Below are 26,073 nucleotides of genomic sequence, written 5' to 3'. Positions count from 1 at the left end.
CCTCCCACACACAATGATGGGTTTCACTAGACATATATTCTCAGCTGGAAGTTAAATTGTGTACAGGTTTGACTTCCTGTAAACTGGTTCTCATTTTGTCAGAACACTTGGATTTGGCCCAAGTGCCGAGAGAGGGATGCTTAGGCAAGTCGACAGTTCACTTTTTTAATGAAAACTGTTGTAAAATTTAAAGAAAAGGAAAACAAATAAACACTAGGCCAACAGAGCTGTTATCTAAAGCTCGCAAACTGAAAGTTAAATGCCAAAAATGTGGCTGGAAGCAATAACTAAGTACTAAATAAATACCGTTCCTTTCCAGCATCTCTCGAAATGGTAGTCCTCTTTCCTGGACAAGGGCAAGAGTTAGCAGGGAGATTAACATTGCTGTGCTTTGGGTCAAGTCTCAACAAGGCTACAATGAAAAGAAGGGGCGGTAATGCACCATTAAGCTAGATGCCAACCGCCGTAAAACAAGATACAGAAGATGAAAAGAAGGGGTTAATAATAAAACAATAATTAGTGGGAGCGTACATTCTCACAATCACAATTGCTGAACCTGCTATGCAGCCATCTGTGGGACACGTAGACCCTGCAATAGAATCCATGGTTATGACAGCCAAACCCCCCGCCCCCCAGGCATGACTCCTAAGGAGCTACAGACCAGTGCTGGCTGGAAGTCCTGCTTGAGAGATCTGTCCAGGAAGTCATCTGCTGGGATTTAATAACATTCTTCAGGACCTTAGCCTTCCCAATCCACGAGATATCCGACCTCAACCCGCACATGATGAGATGACATGAGGGGCAGCATAGTATAGAACAGGGAACCATCCACCAAGTGAGGACAAGGGGAAGGTCGGGTGAGGTGGAGCCAGGGCCACGGTAGGGGAGACATGGAACACTGGGAGGATCTTTAGTGATGATGGTAAATTCGACCAATACAGGAACATGTTATTAGCTTTTTCCACTATAAATGGTCCCACGCACAACGGCAACAACTTGAGGCTTTCGACTTTCAGGGGAAGATCCCTTGATGCTAGCCAAAGCTTCCCTCCTGGCTTGAGAGTCCTCACCTGTTGGTGGAGCCAATCGGCTTGTGGGTATGTTGTTTCCAATGCACAGCAGAGAAGCCCTGGCTTGTCTCTATGTGTGCTTGTAGCCTTGGATCAGCTGTCCAGCAGCAGGACCTCCCACATCAATCTCCTGATCAGGGAAGAGCGGGGGCTGGAATCCCTTCTGGCATTCAAAGGGGGACGGACCAGTAAAGGATGATGAGGTTATTGTGGAAGATCTCTGCCAAGACCAATTGGGATCTCCAGGACGTGAGTTTGGAAGAAGCAAGGTAGTACAGTGTCAACTCCAGCTCCTGATCCTCTCTCTCTCAATCTGGCCATTAGATTGAGGATGGAAACCAGACAAGAGACTGGTCGTGGCTCCTACAAGAAAACAGAAAGCCTTCCAAAAATGGGATGTGAACTGTGGTCATCAGTCAGACGTTTTGTCTGGAGGGAAGCTGTGCAGCTTGAACATGTGTTGGACCATGAGGGTGACAGTTTCTTGAGCTGATGGGAACTCAGGAAGAGCAATGAAAAAGGCAGCCTGGGAGAATCAATTCACAATGATCAGTGTGGTGATGTTTCCATTAGATGGGGGTAGCCCAGTGATGAACTCCACGAGAGGTGGGACCAGAGATGCTGGGACACAAGCTGTGGATATAGCAGACCCGCATCATGCTGGCATGACGTCTTGTTCTGAAGACAGGTGAGACAGGCAGATACAAAGTGTGGACATCTTGGGACATAGATGGCCACCAAAATTGTCACTTGAAAAGCTCCTGGGTTTGTTCAATTCTTGGATAGCCAACCAGATGGGAGGTGTGACCCCATTCCAGCACTTTGCAATGCACCATAGCAGAGTCAAATAGCTATTTGGGAGGTCCCCTACCTGGACTTGCATCTGACTATTGAGCAGCCTTCACCTCCACTTCTCTTCCCAGATCATGGGAGCAGCAATGCACAAATGAGGAAGGATCTGTTTGGCGTTGTCCTCAGATCCATTGAACTGTCAGGAGAAAGCGTTAGCCTTGGTATTCTTGCTGCTGGGATGATAGGGGTGGAAAAAATAAAACTGGGTGAAGAAAAGAATCCAATTGGCTTGATGGGAGTTGAGTCTGTTAGCATATTAAATATAGGAGAGGTTCTTGTGATCTGTGCAAGCCAAAAAAGGATGCTCTACCCCCTCCAGCCAGTGTCATCATTCTTCCAGGGCCTCCATGAGAGCCAGAAGTTCTAAGTTCCCAACATTGTAGTTACTCTTGGCTGGAGTCAAGCAATGAAAAAGAAAAGGCGATAGGATGGAGCCAGCTCCTAGCAGAAGAGCGCTGAGGGAGTACAGCTCCAATGTCATCATTGGATGCATCCACCTTGACAATGAGTACCAGGATGGGTCTGGGTTTTTCCACGCTAGGGCAGTGGTGAAGCATTGTTTTAGTTGCAAGAATGCTTGATCTGCTTCATTTGTCCAATGGAATCCTGCAGAGGTTTTTCTGGTGAGTGAATTGATGGGAGCAGCAATAAAGCTGATCTTCCAGATGAAACAGTGATTAAAGTTCGCAAATCCCATAAAGCACCACACCTGTTTGACTATAAATGGTATGGACCACTCCGTAACCACCTGAACTTTACTCTAGGACATTTGAACATCGGAAGCCCAGAAATAACACCTGCTCTTTATGGAGCTCACACATCTCTGGCTTGGCGTACAGGTTATTCTCGAGGAGCCATCTGAGAACCTTCTGGATATGCTGGATGTATTCTTGGAGAGAGTGGAAATAGATTAGAATGTTAGTCAAATGTAAAAAAGTGATTTTTTTTAGATTATGAGGACACTCAGTCCCCTTTTATTGTCACTTAGAAATGCATGCGTTAAAAAAAGATACAATGTTCCTCCAGAAAGATATCACAAGAAAACACAGGACAAACCAAGACTAAAACTGTCATTTAGAAATGCATGCATTAAGAAATGATACAATGTTCCTCCAGAGTGAAATCACAAAAAAAAAAACAGGACAAACCAAAGACTAACACTGACAAGACCACATAATTATAACATACCGTTACAACAGTGCAAAGCAGTAGCATAATTTGATAAAGAGCAGACCATGGGCACAGTAAAAAAAAGTCTCAAGGTCCCGGTAGACTCATCATCTCACGCAGGTGGCAGAAGGGAGGAACTCTCCCCGCCATGAACCTCCAAGCGCCACCAACTTGCCGATGCAGCACCCTTCGAAGCACCCGACCGCAGCGGACTCTGAGTCCATCTGAAAACTCCAAGCCTCCGACCAGCCCCTCCGACATAGGATCTCCGAGCACCATCCTCTGCTGAGCACTTCGACCCCGCCCCGGCCGCTGAGCAACAAGCAAAACCGAGGACTCGAAGCCTTCTCCTCCGGAGATTCTGGACCACACAGTAGCAGCAGCAGCGAAGCAGGCCCTAAGCGCAGCATTGACTAGGGCTTGAAAAATAGTGGGGTTATTGGCCAGACCAAAGGGCATCACAAGGTACTCATAGTGACCAGTAGCTAGCTAGAAAGTTGTCTTCCACATGTGCTCTTTGATATGAACCAAATTATAAGCATTATGCAGATCTCTCTTGGAAAATATGATTCCCCCTGGAGATTTTGGAATGCAGAGGCAAGTTTGGGAAGAGGATCACTGTTCTTCATGGTGACATTGTTTAGGGGTCAATAGTCAATGTAGGGATGGAACTTGTCAGCCTTCTTGCTCAGAAAAATCAAAGCCTGCTCTTGCAGGCTAGGTTGACAAATAGGAAGAAAACCCAAGGCCAATTTCTCTTTGATACATTCTTCCATGGTTATTGTTTCTGGACGAGAGAGAGAGAAAAGAGCCAGATCTGGGAAGGACTTATATTGGGTAAAAGGTCAATGATGCAATTATATGGCTGATGTTCAGGCAGCATAATGGCGTTCTTTTTACTGAAGACCTCAGTAAGAAATCAACATATGTAACCAGAATGCCAGGTAAAGTCACATCAATAGTTGACACAGGAGTGGATTCGTGGACTGGAGCTTGAGTTGGACCCAGACAATTGGAGAGGAATGGTAGTCCCCACTCCTGGAGTGCTTTCACGAACCAATTTATCCATGGGTTATGTTGGGATAACCAGGGAAAAACAAGCACCAATAGCAGTTCAGCAGCATCAACCAGATAGAAGGAGAATTGTTCCCTCTGGTTGCTTTCAGCTCAAGATGGAGGACTTCAGTGCAAAGGTGGATCTGACTAGTACCCAAAAGCCCAGGGCTTTTACGTTGCTCTTTTCCCTCAAGTTTGAGGGCTTCGGTGGAAATATGGATCTCACTGGTGCCCAGAAGTCCACTATCCAGGACCTTTATGTTGTTCTTTTCCCTCTATTTCTGAGTCAGAATTCCCCATCTCTGAGCCAGAGAGAAGTCATAAGAATCACAGCTGCCCTGCAGGTGATAAGTGGACTTGGAAAGTTAGTTCATGGGTCCAAGATCCACATGACAAGCAAGGAGGCAGTAACACACAGTTAGGGGAAGCCAGTTGCAGGGAAAACACGACCCAACAGGACTCCTCTGCTGACATTTATCCTGTTTTGCAGGACGCTAGGGCCATGATGCTCAGAAATGACCTGGATCATCACAATAGAGGCAAGAACCTAATGTACTTAATGCAGAGAGGCAGGTTGCCCTATCCACAGAATATCTATGGCATGGTATAAACACCTAAATGCACGCTTACAATGTGGCAAAGCTCTCACTTTTACCTCAGCCAGTGAATGTTCATGGATAACTCTAACATTCATGAGCACTTAGAATTTGTTAAAAAATTAAAAGCATATATATTTATATTCCTAACTCCTATCCCAATATATTCAATCACTCACTTAAAAAAACAAGTAAGAGCATTGATTTAAAGGAAACTCCTTTCTGTCCAAAAACCAACATCTCTCACTTACTTAATGGGACAATTACAACGGTTGAGACAAATAAAATGGTTAATACACAAGGGCCATAGCAAAGAAAAAGTAAATAATATGATTTCAATGAACTATTTGAGTACAATGGAAGGTGTAAATTACAAACTTGATTAGTAGGATACAAACATTGTGCAAACCTGTCTTGAATTCAAGAGATGACAAAATAAATGTTTATTTTTAATATTGAAAACACCATCAAAGAGAGAAAAGAAAATGATTGAAGAAGGAAAGAGAGGGGTATGAGATGAAGAACTGATATCTGGTTTAAATTAAGTTCTGATAGAGCGTTAACTTGGTGGACACAGGAAAAAAGTGTTGAACCAACATTTGCAGCTTGTCAAACCTAATCCACCTTGACAATGACAAAATCTATGAGTGCCTTGTGCAATTTATGAGAGAGTGCAAGAAGCAGCTCTGAGAAATATAATGTAAAAATTTGAAGTTTATCCTGAGGATAGGATTCCAGTAATATATTTTATTTTCAGGATGACCCTAAAGAACTGAATGACTTTCACGGAGAAGGAAATGTCCCAGTGGGACTAGCTGACACTAGCAGGTTGGTAAAAAGATAGTTAAACTGGCTTTATATTTGAAAAGCTCTCAGGTTTCTCCTTCAACTACAATAACAAGAAACCTTCAATAGACTTGCAGCTATCACAGCTGTGACAATGCCAGTTGCTTGATCTAAAGGCAAAATAGATGTATGGAGTTCTTAGCAGCAATTGTTAACCAAAAAAAATACGTAGTGACTAAATCTTCTACAGATAAACTGAGTGCCACGAATGTGGTAATCATCCATGTGGTCAAGAATGTAAGCATTTTTGTTTACTGCCCATGAAATGGAAATATGTGATAGAGTGGTCTGCGGCAAGTAGACCTCTGAACTTCAGGGCACAGAAGTAGTTTTTCTTTGCATTTACTTTATGTGATTATCTTAGCATTTCTAGCTCATAGTTATCCACTTGATCCCTGTTTTCAATTTACATTTTACATTTAGTATATTACGAGTGGTAAAATTAGTTGTCCTTGATCATTCATATTGTTTCAATACTGTTTCAAAAAAGCATCAGATGTTTCCCTATGTTACAAAATCACTCACAAGTTCTGAACACACACTCTATATAGATTTGAAAGGGCAACCTCATCTCAGTAGTTAAGAATTTAGAATAGAAAATAAAGAAATAATAGAAAAGTGAAATAAATACTTTGTGCCTGTCTTCCCTGAAGACACAAAAATCTGCCAGAAATATTTGACAACCAGAGTTCTAGTGAGGATCAAGAACAAGAAGAAAATTGGGTTCTTGATTCTCACTAGAATGATATTAGTATTATTTTGAGGAAAGACCTGGAGAAGCTGCGGAGACTAAAAGTCAACAACTTCCAGTTACCTGATAATCTATAGATTAGATTAGATTAGATGTTTGAAAAAAGAGAAAAAAATGACGGAACTAACAATCTATTAGCTTAATATTACCCTAATATTAGTAGCAGGGGAACTATTGCTATCAAAAAATAAAGTGCATGATAATAGAATACCAAAAAAACATAAAATTGAGTATTGTCAGCATATATTAAGAAAAAGGGATCATATTATCTCATTTATTAGAACTCTTTGAGGATATAATTAGCAGAATAGATAAAAGGGAAAAGAATAGATGTAGAATGCTTAGATTTTTAGAGGGCTTTTGATTAGGTTTCAGGCAGGAGGTTCATTAGCAAAGTTCAAGCACAAGGAATTGATGGTAAAATAAAAGCATGAATTGAAAATTGGTTCCCAAAGTTCAAAGTAAATTTATTATCAAAGTGCATATATGTCACCATCTACAAACTTGAGATGCATTTTCTTCCGGGCATACTTAGTAAATCCAAGAAACGTAATAGAATCAATGAAAGGCCACACTCAACAGGGCGGACAAAAGGCCAAAGTACAAAAGACAACAAGCTGTGCAAACACAAATGAAAAAAAAACAATAAATAAGCACAGTGAGATGGTGAGCCTTTGAAAATGAGCCTATAGTTTGTGGGAATAGTTCAGTGATGATGATGGAGTGAATGATGATAAATGACGTTATTCCTACTGGTTAAAGAGCATAATGGTTGAGGGCTAATAACTGTTCCTGAACCTGGTAGCGTGAGTCCTGAATCAGAATCACAATTTCAGAATCAGGTTTATTATCATTGGCATGTGTCGTGAAATGTTAAATTAACAGCAGCAGTTCAATGCAATACATAATATAGAAGAAAAACTAATAATAATAAATAAGTAAATCAATTACAGTATATGTATAATGAGTAGATTAAAATTGTGCAAAACAGAAATAATATATATTTAAAAAGTAAGGTAGTGTTCATGGGTTCAATGTCCATTTAGGAATTGGTTGGCATACAGGAAGAAGTTGTTCCTGAATCGCTGAGTGTGTGCCTTCAGACTTCTGTACCTCTTACCTGATGGTAACAGTGAGAAAAGGGCATGCCCTGGTGCTGGAGGCCCTTAATAATGGACACTGCCTTTCTGAGACACCGCTCCTTGAAGATGTCCTGGATACTTTGAGAGCTAATACCCAAGATGGAGCTGACTAGATCTACAACCCTCTGCAACTTTTTGCAGTCCTTTGCAGTAGTTCTGCCCCTCCCTCCATACCAGACAGTGATGAAGCCTGTCAGAATGCCCTCCGCCGTACATCTATAGAAGTTTTGAAGTATTTCTGTTGACATTCCAAATCTCTTCAAAGTCCGAATGAAGTATAGACACTGTCTTGCCTTCTTTGTAGCTGCATCAATATTTTGGTACCAGGTTAGGTCCTCAGAGATCTTGACTCCCAGGAACCTCGTCTCCATCTGAGATTCTACCAACAATGCATGTACCTTCTTGCTGATGGCAGCAGCAAGAAGGGAACATGTCCTGGGTGATGGGGTCCATGATGATGGAAACTGCTTTCCTGCTCAATGGTGGGGAAGTCTTTTCCTGTGATTGATTGGGCCATGTTCATCACTTTTAGTAGGAATTCAGTTCAACGTCAGTGGTGTTTCCATAACAGGCTGTGTGCAACCAGTTAATATGCTCTCCACCACACGTCTATAGAAGTTTGTCAAAGTTTCAGATGTCAAGCCAAATCTACACAAACTTCTAGAGAAGTGGAGGTACTGCTGTGCTTTCTTCATTATTGGACTTACATTCTAAGCCTAGGACAGATCCTCTAAAATGATAACACTGAGGAATTTAAAGCTACTGACCCTGTCCATTTTTGTTCCCATGATGAGGACTCGCTCATAGACCTCCAGTTTCCTCTTTCTGAATAATCAGCTCCTTGGACTTGCTGACTTTGAGTGAGAGGTTATTGTGGCAACAGCACTCAGCTAGGTTTTCAATCTCCCTCCTATATGCTGATTGATTGCCATGTTTGATTCAACCAACAACAGTGGTGTCATCAATAAACTTACATATGGCATTTAAAGCTGTCCTTAGCCTCACAGTCATAAGTATAAAGTGAGTAGAGCAGTGCTCTAAGCACACAGCCTTGTGGTGCACCTGTGCTGATGGAGGTTATGGAGGTTGTGGAGGGCATGCTGTTGCCAATCCAAAGTGACTGGGGTCTGCAAGTGAGGAAATTGAGGATCTGATTGCAAGGTTACCAGAGTTATGAGAGATGCCCTAGCTATTCACAATCTACAGAACTGATCTGCTTGAATGGACCAAATGTCATTTTGTCCATATTAGCTGATGATACTAAACCAAGTGGGATTGTGGGTAGAAATCAGAATCATGTTTATTATTAGTGACATATGTCAAGAAATCTTCTGCTTTGCAGTAGCAATACTATACAAGAATGTTACTTCGAGACACACAAGCAGGTTATGTGACTAGACAAGAATGCAAAAGAAGAAACAATATGAAAAAATGTGAGGTCGTTAACTTAGGTGCTCAAAACGTATTTTTATTAAGCAGGGAGAGGCTGGGAAACTTTGATATTTAAAGGAACTTGTACAAAAATCACTGAAAGCTAACATAATGTCAAACAAACAATTAGAAAGGCAAGTTAGTAATTGGATAAAAGCATTCACCATAATCACTCGCACTGTGCAGCATCCAATAGTATGCAACAAATCCATGTGAAAACACAAGAACAGTACACAAGAAGTCCAGCTCCATTGCTGTCGAGCAACTCACTGATACAGTACTTGGTGTTCTTAGTATCCTGCAGTGACTTGGAATCATAAAAAAGATATAAAAGATGAAGAAACACACCTTTGACTGGACCCAGAGTGGTTGCTGCATCCAAGCATGCCACCATCTTACCAGAAAATAACTGATTTACAGATTGATTCCTGATCATGTGTTTGAGAAGAGATTGAGTCATCTAACGCTTTACCCTATAGAATTCAGAAGAATGCGGTTAATATTGGTGAACTGTACAAAATTCTTACAGGACTCAACAGGATGAATACAGGGAGAATATTTCAGCTTTATAGTAAAGCAGAAGACAGAGGAAAATCAGTCAGAACCATTCTTCAATAAATGTAGCATATTCAGTGAAATATATTTCCCTGATACACGAAAAAATGATTTTTATTACATTACTCCTTTAACAGCTATCCCATTGTAACAACTAGTCATGAAACTCCTTTAAAATATTCTGTGTCTGAAACTTAGGTTTGCATGGAACAAAGTTCATTCATGCAATCTTTTTTTTATTTCAAAATATACTTTATTCAAAAATAAATATATACAATAAACCATTCAATACCTTTTCATCCTTTACATACGTTTCCATTATACTCAGTAAAATATCCGTGTTTATAGCCACCCACGTGGCACTCCAGTAGTTCAGCTTAGCATATCATTGTTGAGGGGTATACTCCCCGCCCACCGACCCCTCCCACTCCCACGGGTGGAGAAACCTATATTGTGGTCCTTCCCCACCGGGCCCTTGTGGTGGCTGCACCAAGTTTCAGTGCGTCCCTCAGCACGTACTCCTGCAGCTGAGAGTGTGCCAGTCGGCAGCATTCTCCCACGGACATCTCCATGTGCTGGTAGATCATCAAGTTTCGGGCTGACCAAAGAGCGTCTTTCACCGAGTTGATGATCTGCCAGCAGCACCGGATGTTGGTCTCCGTGTGCGTCCCCGGGACAGCCCGTAGATCAGAGAGTCCTCTGTTACGCAGCTGCTGGGGATAAAACGTGACACTAGCCCGTCCATCCTCCTCCACACCCTCTTTGCGAACTCACAGTGTGCAAAGAGGTGGGTCACAGACTCCTCCTCACTGCAGTCATCCTGTGGGCAGTGGGGTGCAGGGACGACATTCCGGGCGTACAGGAGGGCTCTGACTGGGAGGGCCCCTCTCACCGCCAGCCAGGCGAGGTCTTGGTGCCTGTTGGTGAGATCTGGCGATGAGGCATTTTGCCAGATGAACTGGACAGTCTGCTCAGGGAACCACCCCACTGTGTCCATCACGTCGTTGTCCTGCAGTGCCTGCAGGACACTTCGTGCCGACCACTGCCTGATGGCCTTGTGGTCAAAGGCGTTCTCCTGGAAGAACTTTGCTACGTGGGACAGGTATGCCGGCAACGACCAGCTGACTGGGGCGTTGCGCGGGAGTGGGGCCAGACCCATCCTTCGTAGCCAGGGCGACAAGTAGAACCTGGGCACATAGTGGTACTTGGTGCCCACATACCTGGGCTCTACACACAACCTGATGCAGCCACATACGAAGCTGGCCATCAGGGTGAGGGCGACATTGGGGACGTTCTTGCCCCCGTTGTCCAGGAACTTGTGCATGGCGGTCCAAGCTTCCCTCACAGTGGATGTTGTGGGCCCTTGTATGTCTCTGTATTATTGCTTTTATATGAGTTACAATTGGTTCAGTAATCACCACCAGTTTTATTGTAATTACTAGGACTGTTGGAGTGAATTTTTTGGGTAGATGATTTGTTTACACTTAAATGACTTTGGCCACCAGTGTTCTGTTTGACAAAGTACTGTGGAGTGTGTTCACAACAATGCATTTCCTAAAAGCTGTGAATATCAGAATACTAGCCAGACACCGTGGATAGAAGTGTGAAGTTTACAGGTAGTTTCGAAGACAGCCCTATCCATACTTTATAAATATTAATTGTCCTCTAAGTTAGCACGTAAAATACCAAATAAATATATTGTGGATTTAACTTGCATTCCTAAAGGCTGTGAATACCAACCCAGACACGTAGGCATCAGGAGGAAAGGACGAAGTCAGAAGGTGTGATGTGTTGTATATAGCTTCAAAAGGAAGCGTTGTCTATGCATTGTCTATAACCTTGTAAATAGGAATTGTCCTTTGTGTTTAGCAAATAAATATCGAGCCCACACTGGGCTAGCAGACCTTTCTACCAAAAGCGTCTCCATCCATATGATGCCTGCTCTACCTTGTTGTGTCAAATAAAGAAGCTGCTTTGTATCTACCAGTAACTCTGTCTCTCCAGTGATTTCATCCACGCCACCACAAGGAGTATTGAAGTTTTGGCTAAGCACCTGACAATTTCCTGCTTCGGTGTAAAATCCATTTGTAAAAAAGACATTGCCATTTATTTCCCTTTCAGTGATTTGTGTTTTTGCTGCTAATTTGTTATGAGGCAATTTATTGTCCAATGCAGTTGCAGATTACCGATGATACCAGTGCTTACTAATTAGTAGTGTTACTAGGAGCAGCAGAAGATCAGCTTCAGGGACAGGGAATGAGACCCACTTCCTACTTATGAACCACAATGACATGAAAAAGAGTTATACAATGGTATCAAATTTTCTAACAGCTTGTGATCTGGACTTTATTAGAGACGGTACAAAATAGAGTATCAACACCAAAATAAATAAAAACTGTCAAAAACTAAATTTATAACATAAATAAATTAAATGTCAGTCCAAGTGCATAAATGGAGGACAAATATGCTAAGTGTGAACAAATAAGAATGTTCAAGTGTGATAGAATCCTTGTCATAGTATGTTTCAGTACCTATAGTGTTTTTCTGTCAAAATAACAAATTAAACATTTTTGTGTAAACACAAGGAAAGGGCTAAAGTCTGCTGTTGTGGTTCTGGCAGTGAAAGGGAAAGTTAGCCCTGCAGTTATTAGTGGATTAACAATCCAAAAGGTCTGAGCTAATGATCCGGAGATGTAAGTTTGAATCCCAAAACAGCAGCTGGACAATTTAAATTCAGTTAATTAAATAATCTAGAATACAACTCTAGTGTCAGTAATGGTAATCATGAAACTACCAGATTGCCATAAAAACCCATCTGGTTCAATTAGTGAAAATTTGCCATGGTGATTACCTTAATCTGGGAAAAACGCCAGTTCTGTACATAGCTGTGACTTCGAACATAATGTTTTTTGAACTCATGTAGATCTTAGAGTTTGCACTTGAAATTCCTCAGCCTGCTAATTCCAGGTGCTGTGCAGAGAATAAAACAGCAAAACCAAGTAGGAGGTCAAAGCCTATTCTTGCCCACAGTGACCAAGAATCCTTCTCAGAGTTGCCTTTTTTTGTGTGATGGTAAGCTAATATTTCAAGTAGTTGTTTCATAAATCTAACAAGTACACAATAAAAAATTGCTGCAAATGTAGAAAGAAAGCCATGCTTAATATTTAACAGAAACAAGAACAAGGCTAATTAATGGCATGTATTTTGCAGCAATTTGATCTCTACCATTTTTCTCAGATGATTTCTGAGTAGCTTGACATATAAAATGTTTCAAAAATATTTCAAAAGTATTATAATTATCAATGAAGAATCAGGCATGAAGACATTTATCATGCAGCCCTAATTATCTCACTGATTAATGTTTAATGATATATTTAGTACCAGTGAAATCACAACATTGGTTTGTACAATTGTATGTTTAGAGTCAAATATTGAGTAGCTCTGCTATCGCATTTTCTTAGATTATTGTTCATGAAACAAAGCAACATTATAGACTTTTACATCTTTTGTTTGACCTCAAAAGTCAACAGCTCTCCCCTTGCTCCAGCTTTATGTCATGTCATGGACTTAAAATAACTTGTTAAAATTGAGCCATTACTGATGTGCTTTCTATGGATTGATAAGCAATAGGTGGCACAAATTACGTGCAAGTACCAATGACGGGGAACGATACATTTCTGACAGGTTGCTGTTTAATATTTTAATGGAATGCAACAAAAGCACATACCTGAGGTATGTCAAGTAACACTCACAGAATGCTGGAGGAACTCAACAGGCAGCATCTATTGGAAAGAGTACAGTCCATGTTTCAAGCCAAGACCCTTCATCATATATCTCCAGCATTTTCTGTGTGTTGCTTGGATTTCCAGCATCTGAGATTTTCTCTTGTTTGTGATTGTACCCTTCATTTTCTCCTTTGCAAAAAGGTCTCTTCCTGTACTCTGGAGTTTATAGTATTTTCCCATTTTAAGATATCCTGAAGTTAACCTAAATGACTCTAACCCCAAGATTGATTTGACTGTAACCTGAGCTTGAAGATTTCATCTTGTTGATATATCCAACTGCTTGCAATTACTTCTGCAATCATGTTGTCTATGTCGACAGCAACAAAAATGTTTTGAGAATGCATCTGGAATGCTTTACACACAGCTATATTGTGTGCTATTCAGGTTTGCTCATTTTGAATCCTTGTATATTATCATTCTATCCCCAACAAATTTTCTACATCTCTGAACGTTTCCATGATGTCCCTTATTTTACATTTCACTGAAAGTCTTGTACTCCCTCTCAAATTAGCCATTCTTCTTTTATGTTTTTCTCTGAAACATCTGCCTTTTCAGGTTAGTGATGTTGGAGTCACTCATTTCAAGCCTTGATTTCTAAAGTTGCTTCCTAGTCCTTTGTTAGTTTTCCTTCAATGCTTATCAAAAACTATCTTCAAGTAAACTTTAGTTCATTCATATAGCAATTTACCTGGTGTTTTTCCCTTATTGTGTTAAAGGCCTCAATATCCCCAAACAAGTGGTTAATATTATTTTCTAAATAGCAAATTATGATGAATTGGTATAAAGAGTGGTAATGAAGGAGCTATATCTCAGAGCTTTGGATTTACATTCAATTAAGATGAGAGGAAATGATGTGTAATTATGGCTCAGCAGGTGATCCGACCTTGGGAAGCATCTTTCTTATCTCCTCTGCATGTTGGTCGAAAAATCAATTATTTTTACAGACTTCTTTTGTGAAACCAAAAGGAAATCTTCCATGAAGAGGAAACACATGTTAAATAATCTTACTCACATTAAGTGACAGGATTCTGTGGAACAATTATATTTTTTGCCTCTCATCAGCTTAGTCCAGAAATATTTCATTATTTTGTTGTGATGTTTATGGACACCTGGAGCGATACAAGATGTATTGATTCTGATCTTCCATAAATTTTAAAAAAGGTCACAGTGAAACATTTAATTAGCATTCTAAAGGTGTTAAAGTTCCTTGCCATTACTCATGAATACAAAAGCAATAACACAGCAGAAACAAAACTTTGGCAGATGTAGATAACTGGATGAACACGTACAGTATGCTGGAGGAACTCAGCAGATCAGGCAGCATCTATGAAGAGAAATAAACAGTCAAAGTTTTGGGCTGAGACCATTCATCAGGGTGGGAAAGGAAAAAGGCAGAAAGCAGAATGAAAGGTGGGGAGGGTGGCAGGGGGAGTACAAACTGTAAGGTGATAGCTGAGACCAGTTGAGAGAGAAAGTGAATGGGAGAGGTAAAATGATGTAAGAAGCTGTATATGGCAGCTGAACAAGCTAACAGGCTGAGGAAGAAGAAATCTAATAGGGTAGGGAAGTAGACCAAGGAACAAAGGGAAGGAGGAGGGGAGCCAGGGGGAGGTTATGGACAAGCCATGAAGATGAAAGAAATGAATAGAAGGAGTAAAAGTATAACCAAAATAGGGAATAGCAAAAGGGAGAAGGGCACGGTAAAAACTGGAAGGAGCAATTAACAGAAGTTAAAGAAACTGATGTCTATGCCATCAGGTCGCAGGGTACTCAGACAGAATGTGAGGTATTTCTCCTCATACCTGAGTTTGGCCTCATTGTGGCAGTAGAGAAGGCCCTGAACAAACATGTCAGAATGGGTATAGGAAGTTGAATTGAAATGCATGGCCTCTGGAAATCCTACCTTTTGCAATGGACAGAAAAAAAGTTACTGATTAAGTGGTCCCCTCATCCGCACTGGATAGCACTGATGTAGAGGAGGCCGCACCAGGAGTACTGGATACAGTAGATAACCCTGAGTGACTCCCAGGTGGAGTGTTTTCTCACTTGGAATGACTATTTGGGACAGTGAATGGGAATGATGGAGGAGGTGCTGGGACAGGTGTAGCACTTGTTACCTTGGCAGGGATGGAGGAGCAACATTTCAAATTACATCTGATAGTCTCCAAACTGATGGCATGCTGGTATGGTAGTATGAACACCGGTATACTCAATCATGTTAGTGGTAACATTAGCTTGTCTGGATAACAGAATTCCAACCTCTTACTGGAGGATCCATGTATTGGATGACTTTGCTTGCACTGAAATTGAAACTGTGACAGGATTTGCTGATGTATTTGCATGACGGGAAAAAGAAAGCAAGATATACCTGGAGAATCTTAGTTTAAGGTTTGTGATGCATTTTAAGGATCTACCTCTTAGTAATAATGATCAGGGAGGCACAGAGAGAATCTGTATTTACCAACAAGTAACCTTTATTGCGTCAACTAAAAAGCATGTGGGTTAAAAAATTAGTGACCTGTGTGTATTCCCACAAAAATGCCCTAACCCTCAATGAAGAGAAAAGGTATTACCCAGGTAAGAAGCCTACACTAGCCAGGTGCTCCTCGCGGTCCCAATCTCCATGTGTCCTTGGGGTCCTGCTCATCCATGATTGTTGTTCTCCGTTTGCTGAAGAGTTATCGTTGTTATGTATTTGGAGCTCTGGACCCTTATAGTGTTCCTCATCAGTTGAACAGATAGATCTCCATTCCATTGGCTAAAGGTTACCTAACATACCTGAATCATCTTCTTACTGGCTCTAGTCCAGGGCTATGACCAACATTGTTCTATGGTTTCTGTCATCAGCCTTGTGCCTTTATTCCCTTCAACTCTGACTAGTCCAAACCAGTTAAATTAGGTGACCCAGACACTGAGTCTAGTGAGATTTCTGATTGCTTCTACTGCAAGCCTGCCACTTTACATAATAAATAGCTACTCATCTGAGGATGGCCTTAGGTTCAGCAGGTCATTAGCTGAAAATGAATGTTCACATTCAATTGCTCTGACTGGATTATCAGAGAGCAAGAATCACTTCAGAGTTCACAAAATCAGGGGGCTGGATTATTGTAATTAAAAGGTATAAAACAGTTTCCACCCATGATGTTTGGAACCAAAAGTGCAAGGACTCCTGTGAACACCTTGGCATCAATAGGGATGAATGGCAGTTGGTTGTCATAGTTTGTGTACTCAAGGCTTTGAAAATCCCTCCACCATTTTCAATGGAACACAACATGCAGGAAATGGCCTTCTCAGAAGATCAAGACACTGGGTTTCAAGATGGTATCAATAAGGGGTGACTACTTATGTGTGCAGCTCCGAAGGGAATCATCAAGTATTCCTGTTTAGGATTATGACAGCTGAAATCCACAATCATGGTCAAGGGTACTTCAGAAAACAAAATTGTTCTAAGGTGTATAAAAGAAATCAATTGATCCTCAAAATCAGCAGACTCCGGACTGCAGACTCGGGTCGCAAGTGCAGTTCCCCTTTAAGAGAAAGGAAACAAGGAAAGATTGGTGGTGTGCAAGTACAACTGAAATGTATAGGCCATAGACCCCCACTCCCTCCTATCCAGATGGTGAGGATAGAGCCTCTGGAAAATAAAATGAAAGACTTCAGAGCAAGAATGCAGTACTGAAAGGACATCTAAACTGCTGGATGTCTGGCTCACCCTGCCATTTTGAAAGCAGAACTGCAGCCTGAGAGCTTCGCCATCTGCCGTAAAGTCGGGACAGCTGAGTGTTTTAAACGTAGAGGAAGCAGAGTATGTTTCATGATTAACTGATTGTGGTGCACAGATATGGTAGTTCTGTCTTAGTTCTTCTCGCTCGACCTTGAATAGAATAGGCAGCTGTCGATCCGGGGGGATCATGGGTTTGTGCCTCTGGTGGACTAGGTTCAGCAGTGTCTCCTTTGACTGTAGAGTCCAATAAGGGAGTGACAGTCCTTGACACGCAGTGTATAGCAGAATGCTGAGGCAGCTCTGATGTCTTGGGCAGCTGGGTGCAGAGCTTTCGGTGAGCTCTCTTTTCCTCTGCTTGCTGCATCAGAGAGGTCTTATACCTCAAGAGCCCCTTTGTCATTTCCTGCACACCTGTCAGAGGCGAGTGACTGCCACGTGTTGGTGCTAACACCAAGGGCCTTGAGGTCACACTTGCAGGTGTCCTTGTAGCGCCCCTCGGGTCTTCCTGTCGGTCTCTTTCTGGACTCCAGCTCTCCAAAGAGAAGGAACTTCGGTATGCGCCCATCTGCCATGTGCAAGACATGGCCTAGCCAACGCATACGCCTCTGTTTCAGGAAGGTGAACATGGAGATGGTGCCTGCTCTCTCAAGGACTGTGTTGTTGGTAACCTTGTCTTCCCAGGTGACACCAAGTATGCACATATGGAAAGCGTTGAGTCGCTGCTCTTGTTTTGTGCACAGGGTCCAAGTTTCGCTGGCACAGAGCAAAGTGGTCAGCACACAGGCTGTGTGCACCTGGACTTTGGGGTTCATGGGGAGTCTATTGTTGACCCAGACTCTCTTAGTCAACCTTAAGAAGGTTGTGGCTGCTTTTCCAATGCACTTGTTGGTCCCACTTTCGAGAAACTAGTTATCTAAGATCATGGAGCACAGGTATGTAAATTCATGGACGGCATCCAACTCATAGTCGACAATGTTAATGGATGGCTCATTGTCAATGTCCTGTGTCTTCTTCAGGCTGATAGTCAGGCCGAACTCTCTGCAGGATTTCGCAAAGCGGGTCATGAGATCTTGTAGCTCCTGCTGTGAGTGAGTTGCGACAGCTGCGTCATCGGCAAACAGAAAGTCTCCGAGGAGCCCTATCTGCACTTTGGTCCTCGCTCTGAGTCTTAACAGTCTGAAGGGGTTTCTGTCTGATCTTGAATGGAGATAAATGCCCTCTGTGGCCTACCGAAAGGTGGACTTGAGCAGGACTGCAAAAAAGATGCCGAACAGCGTCGGAGCAAGGAAAAACCCCTGTTTTACCCTGCTGAAGATGTTAAAGGACTCTGACGTAGACCCATTGAACACTATGGCCCTCTTCATGTCGTCATGAAATGACCTGATGATACTGAGTAGGATTGGGGGGGCAGCCAATCTTGGCAAGGATTTCAAAGAGGCCCTTTCTGCTCACAAGTTCAAATGCCTTAGTAAGATTGATGAAGGCATGCTTTCTTGACTTCAAATATCTTGCAGTCAAGTGTCATCCATTTTATCTGCTGAGATCTGTGGCTAGATCTGTGGCATTCAAGACTAAGCTACATGCAAAGTCCAGGTATGACCTATGCAAGGGTATTTTAAGAGTGAAATAACAACTCCAATTGAAGTAGGAGATGAAATCAGATACACATCAGCTCAGGCAGGGTTTGCAAGCCTTTACTTCCTACAAGATGAAACCTAGCAACATGAATGGCTGTGATGCTTCACTTCTACCTGAGCTCAAAGCCTCTCATGCATGCTTTGAAAAGAAGAATAAAACTATACCCATGCAAATTCTTTGCAGCATCCAGCCATGCTGTGATATCTGTCTCAGAGGCCAACATCAGAGCACTTTCAAGAGGGTGAACTCCTAAGACGTCAGGCCACGATGATATACCTGATAGAGCTTTGAAAACACATGCCATCATCTGTCAGGAGTATTCAAGGACATCCTCAATCTCTCACTGCTGCAGTCGGAACTTGTCACCTGCTTCAAAAGGGCAACAATCATGCCAGTGTCCAAGAAGAGCAGGGTTGAGTCACATTAACTGCTGTCACCCAGTTGCACTCACGTCTACTGTGGTGAAGCGCTTTGAGATTAGTCATAGCAAGAATCAACCTCTGCACAAGTAAAGACCTGGACCCTCTACAAGTTGCCTGTATTCCACAATAGGTCTACAGCAGATGCAATCTCACTGGCTCTCCACTCAGTCTTAGTTCATCTAAACGACAGCTAATCCCATGTCAGGATGCTGTTTACTGATTACAGCTCATCATCCAGGATCATCAAACCTTCAGTAATAATCAACAAGCTCCAAAATTTGTACCTTCCTCTGCAACTGGATCCTTGACTTCCTCATTAGGAGACCATGGTCAATGTGGAATGGAGATAACATCTCCACCTCATGATAATCAACAATGAAACATCTGAAGGGTATGTGCTTAGCTCATTGCTCTACTCTCTCTATATCTGTTACTGTGTTGCTAGGCGCTGCACACATGCCATCTGTAAATTTGCTGATGACACATCTATTGTAGGCAGATTTCAGATGGTAACAAGGAGGCATGCAGGGGCATGCTGGTTGAGTGGTAACAGTAAGACCAATAAATTGATTGTGGACCAGGAAGGGGAAGTCAAAATAGCGTAACAAAATTTGCTGATGACACTAAACTGAGTGGAAAAGCAAATTGTACAGAGGATGTGGAGAGTCGGCAGAGGGATATAGATAGGTTAATTGAGTGGGCCAAGGTCTGGCAGATGGAATATAATGTTGGTAAATGCGAGATCATTCACTTTGGAAGGAATAATAGAAGAGCAGATTATTATTTAAATGGTGAAAGATTGCAGCCTGCTGTTGTGCAGAGGGACTTGGGAGTGCCATAATCTTCTTGAAAGGTGGGACAGGCTTGATGGGCTGGATAGACAATAGACAGTAGGTGCAGGAGTAGGCCATTCAGACCTTCCAGCCAGCACCACCATTCACTGTGATCATGGCTGATCATCCACAATCAGTACCCTTTTCCTGCCTTCTCCCCATATCCCTTCTCTCTGCTATCTTTAAGAGCTCTATCTCTTTTTTGAAAGAATCCAGAGAATTGGCCTCCACTGCCTTCTGAGGCAGAGCATTCCACAGAACCACAGCCCTCTGTGTGAAAAAGTTTTTCCTCAACTCCGTTCTAAATTGTCTACCCCTTATTCTTAAACTGTGGCCTCTAGTTCTGGACTCCCCCAACATCAGGAACATGTTTCCTGCCTCCAGCGTGTCCAATCCTTTAATAATCTTATATGTTTCAATCAGATCCCCCTTCATCCTTCTAAATTCCAGAGTATACAACCCCAGTCGCTCCAATCTTTCAACATATGACAGTCCCGCCATCCCAGGAATTAACCTCTTTAACCTATGCTGCACTCCCTCAATGGATAGAATGTTCTTCCTCAAATTTGGAGACCAAAAATGTCCACAATATTCCAGGTGTGGTCTCACCAGGGCCCTGTACAACTGCAGAAGGACCTCTTTGTTCCTATTCTCAACTCCCCTTGTTATGAAGGTCAGCATGCCATTAGCTTTCTTCACTGCCTGCTGTACCTGCATGCTTACTTTCAGTGACTGATGAACAAGGACACCCAGATCTCGTTGTACTTCCCCTTTTTCTAACTTGACACCATTCAGATCATAATCTACCTTCCTGTTCTTGCCACCAAAGTGGATAACCTCACACTTATCCACATTAAACTGTATCTGCCAAGCATCTGTCCACTCACCCAACCTCTCCAAGTCACCCTGCATTCTCATAAAATCCTCCTCACATTTCACACTGCCACCCAGCTTTGTGTCATCTGCAAATTTGCTAATGTTACTTTTAATCCCTTCATCTAAATCATTAATGTATATTGTAAATAGCTGCGGTCCCAGCACCGAGCCTTGCGGTACCACACTAGTCACTGCCTGCCATTCTGAAAAGGACGCATTAATCCCTACTCTTTGTTTCCTGTCTGCCAATCAATTTTCTATCCATGTCAGTACCCTACCCCCCCAATACCATTTGCTCTAATTTTGCCCACTAAGTTCCCATGTGGGACCTTATCAAAGGCTTTCTGAAAGTCCAGGTACACTACATCCACTGGCTTTCCCATGTCCATTTTCATAGTTACATTCTCCAAAAATTCCAGAAGATTAGTCGAGCATGATTTCCCCTTCGTAAATCCATGCTGACTCGGACCTATCCTGTCACTGCAGGATGGCCTGCTCCTGCTCCTATTTCTTATGTTCTTATGTTCTTAAGTAAAGGGAACACACACATGTCCTCATCGATAGTTCAACAATGAAAGGGTGAGCAGTTTCAAGTTCTCTGAAGATCTACCCTGGGACCGACGTATTGATCCAATTACTAAGAAGGAATGACAGTGGCTATTTTCATTTGGAGTTTGAGGAGACCAGGTTTGCCACCAAAGACTCCGATAAATTTCTACAGATGTACCCATGGTCAGTATTCTAACTGGTTGCATCACCGTCTGGTATGGAGAGGCCACTGCACAGGGTTAGGAAAAGCTGCAGAAAACTGAAAATTCAACCAGCTCCAACATGAGCACTATCCTCCCTAGTATCGAGGACATCATACGTATATGTGTTGTGTTGTATTAAATCTTGTTAAAATGTTCGATGAAAGTCTAAACAATTCCAAGTGACTCTTCAACTCTTTTTGAGCTGGCAGCATGTAAGGTACAAGTTAAACATTGTAGGTTTGTTAAATGTTTCCTAATAGTGGCTGGATTCTTTTTGGCCTCAGGCACTAGTGGCATGAGAACAAAAGACCAAAGAATGTATCTGTCTCTGCATGTCTCTCGATACTTGTGGATCAAACCCCTGTTTATTGAGGCACCTTTCATTCAGTTCTTGGAACTTCACCTGTACAGGGGAATCATGATCAATGAATGATTAGGATGGACCCAGAGTGATTTCACGAGTCAGAATGTGGCGTTACTCTGACAACAGTGACAATCAAGTGGAGTCTAAAAATTCTGAGGCCTGAAATCTTTGTAACTTACTACGCTGCATCTAGGACGAGGGAGATGTCTTCATTTTTTAAAGAAAGGGGCTTCCCTTCCTCCACTATCAACTCTGCTCTTAAACACATCTCCCCCATTTCACGTACATCTGCTCTCACTCCATCCTCCTGCCACCCCACTAGGAATAGGGTTCCCCTGGTCCTCACCTACCACCCCACCAGCCTCCGGGTCCAACATATTATTCTCCGTAACTTCCGCCACCTCCAACGGGATCCCACCGCCAAGCACATCTTTCCCTCACCCCCCTCTCTGCATTCCGCAGAGATCGGTCCCTACACAACTCCCTTGTCCATTCGTTCCCCCCCGCCCATCCCTCCCCACTGATCTCCCTCCTGGCACTTATCCGTGTAAGTGGAACAAGTGCTACACATGCCTTTACACTTCCTCCCTTACCACCATTCAGGGCCCCAAACAGTTCTTCCAGGTGAGGCAACACTTCACCTGTGAGTCGACTGGGGTGATATACTGCGTCCGGTGCTCCCGATGTGGCCTTTTATATATTGGCGAGACCCGACGCAGACTGGGAGACCGCTTTGCTGAACATCTATGCTCTGTCCGCCAGAGAAAGCAGGATCTCCCAGTGGCCACACATTTTAATTCCACATCCCATTCCCATTCTGACATGTCTATCTACGGCCTCCTCTACTGTAAAGATGAAGCCACACTCAGGTTGGAGGAACAACACCTTATATTCCGTCTGGGTAGCCTCCAACCTGATGGCATGAACATCGACTTCTCTAACTTCCACTAATGCCCCACCTCCCCCTTGTATCCCATCTGTTACTTATTTTTATACACACATTCTTTCTCTCCCTCTGTCCCTCTGAATATACCCCTTGCCCATCCTCTGGGTCCCCCCGCCCCTTGTCTTTCTTCCTGGACCTCCTGTCCCATGATCCTCTCGTATCCCTTTTGCCAATCACCTGTCCAGCTCTTGGCTCCACCCCTCCCCCTCCTGTCTTCTCCTATCATTTTGGATCTCCCCCTCCCCCTCCAACTTTCAAATCCCTTACTCACTCTTCCTTCAGTTAGTCCTGACGAAGGGTCTCGGCCTGAAACATCGACTGTACCTCTTCCTAGAGATGCTGCCTGGCCTGCTGCGTTCACCAGCAACTTTGATGTGTGACGCTGCATTTAACATGGTTTACTTGTCCTTTCTGTTTTATGATAATAAATTAGGCTTAAGTTACTTTGTTGTGCTTGTTTTATTATTACAGGTCGACATTCACTAATCCAACTACCTGTAATCCGGTTCCTTCGATAATCTGCACTGATTTCAACTTTCTCCGATTGAGAGAGAACCTGTAGCATGTCGAACTATTGGGTGAACAATGTCGTCTTTGAAGTAATTGCATGTCTGTGTATTTGCTATAGCTTAGCTCATGCTTGAGTGCTGGTAGTGAGTGCGCTTTATTTTTTGCCAGTGGGGAGGGGGGGATTGTTGCTCGCTGCCTCTTACACTCGGGAGGGAGGGGAGCGGGGGGTGGGATCTTAGGGATTCTAACATTTAACTGTCATTCATTCTTTGGGGCACTCCTCTGTTTTTGTAGATGGTTGTGAAGCAGAAGCGTTTCAGGATGTATATTGTATACATTTCTCTGACATTAAATGGTCCTTTGAATCCTTTGATATTTTAAAGATATGATGAGTTGGTTAGATCCTTCTGTAATTCAGCATTTTCACTAATCCGGCACTCGTCAGGTCCCAATGGTGCTGGATTATAGAGGGTCGACCTGTACCACATTTCCTGGGCACTTGAATTTGTGTGAGTCTTTTGGGTATGAATAACCCTGCTCATTACAGTACATCGGTGTTATTAAAGCTGATTCTGATTCTAATTCTGAATACACGTTTGGGAAAGTTAAATCAGAAGAGAAATGTTTTCCTCAGCAGGGTGAATTCTGCCTTAACAATGAGTAGTCTGATATCTCAGCAGCTCCTCCCTGAGAGAAGTGAACATCTCATGATTTTTTGGCTCATTTTAGTGCAGAACCAGTATGTATATACCATTTCTGAAAGTAAATATAAAGCCAAGACTACCTCTACTCCAATTCTGATAAACCCTGGCCTGTATCCCAGAAAGAGTCAAACTGATATTCCTGGAAAACCTGAGTATGAGGGTCAGAAAAATGACAATCCATTGGCAAAGCATGATTGGCAAAGGAAGAGAAGGGAAAGATAACTTCAGGAAGTCCATCTCCTGGCAATATCCTTGGAGCACAGTCTGGTCATACCAACCGTGAAATGTATGGGCTAAGTTAAATAAACTGCAAAAACAAGCATGGGAAACGCAATGCTGATTAACGCAAAGCTGTTTAATCAGATGGCGACAGCACACAAAACTCATGCAGGTTACTCACTGTTTTTATTCCAACCTCTCGTCAATGTGCTGTTCTATTTCGTGGCTTATTATCTTATGAAGCTTCATAACTTTGAGTGCATCCAGGAGCAATTCAAGCTAGTCTACATCTCTTGTAGCTTTGTGGATGCAGTAGAAAAAGGAATAAGTTGTAGAGTTAATTACTGCTTGCTAATAATTTTCATGTCACAAAATGGAAGGAACAGAGCCTGTGGTTTTCCAATTCTTCTCCATTGGCCTTTCTTCAGGAACAGGACTGATCTGCTGCTTCTACAAAAGACAGCAGGAGTAACAGTGGAGGTCAGTGTTCTGAGTTACGTCCTGAAGCATTGTTAAAGTGCTGCAAGATGTTCAATCCTTCGCATGCATGCTCAAAGTCAACTAATTCATCTTCAAAATTCATATTTCATGAGTTACACAAGTAGCTGCACACTCTGCTCAAAGCACAGCACCCACGTTGTTGAAATACCAACAAGATAAATCAAAATTAATTCATAATTTTTGTCCATATGGGTCACCCTATCAGAATCAATTACTCACCTCGAAGTGGCAGTGTGACTGGTAACATCTACAAATTTGTCAGCGTCATTGAGAGTGAGTCAGGGAAGCCGAGAGGCGTAAGTGAGACCAATAGCAACTGGAATGTAGGTGGTAGGTTATAATAAATGTAGTGGGAGCAGCAATTTTGGAGTAGTCATTCTGAGAATGGCTGTGAGGTGGAAATGTTGTCGTCAAGGTCAAAGTGAGGGGTTCAGTGAGTGTTGGGCTTCATTGAAAATGGCAACTGATGATTGGGTAAGATTTATTCTTCTCTTTCTTCATAGAAGGTTCTGGCAATAAAGAAAGCAGTAGCCAGAGCAATGGTGTGCTCTTCCTGCAGTATGTGGAAGATCCAAGACATGTGCAATGTCCCGAGTGAATGTATCTGAAGAACCATATGCCCAGCAACAGATCCTGTCAAACCTCGCAGAGCATAAGAATTACAATTCAACTTGCAAAGAAATATTTAGGATGTGGAAATGTGATAGTATATTTGGTGAATGTTCACACCACAGGTATAGGGAGTGGAGGTGGAGCAACAGCCAGATAGTGCGAGAGTCCACCATGGCTATTCTCTTCTCTAACAAGCATCGCATTGGATACTTTTGATGATAATGGTCTCCCACAGAAAAAAAAATACAGCAGTGACAGCACAGTATGTGGCAGCAGCATAGATTTTGATGTATAACAGGAAAGGAATACGACTGGCAGAGTGACAGGTGAACCTATAATTTGGGAAAGGAGCAGTTGGGAGCTAAAGAGAAGAGAAGCATTTCTGTGGCCACAATCAAGACTCCAGGATGGTATGCTGCCTCCTTGGTGCAAGGGTCAAGGAGGTCTTAGAGCAGTAGCAAGGGTGAAGGTGAATATCCAACAGATGTTGTACTTCGACATAGGGAAAGGGACAAAGTCATACACTATGAAGGTACGTACATAGCCAATTTAATAATATCCATAATATACATAGAACATAGAACATAGAATAGTACAGCAAAGTACAGGCCCTTCAGCCCACAATGTTGTGCCGACCCTCAAACCCTGCCTCCCATATAAGCCCCCACCTTAAATTCCTCCATATACCTGTCTGGTAGTCTCTTAAACTTCACTAGTG

Source organism: Mobula birostris, chromosome 10 (assembly GCF_030028105.1).
Source record: "Mobula birostris isolate sMobBir1 chromosome 10, sMobBir1.hap1, whole genome shotgun sequence".
In the NCBI taxonomy this organism is placed as follows: Eukaryota; Metazoa; Chordata; class Chondrichthyes; order Myliobatiformes; family Myliobatidae; genus Mobula; species Mobula birostris.
Note: the sequence above shows the minus strand (reverse complement) of the source record.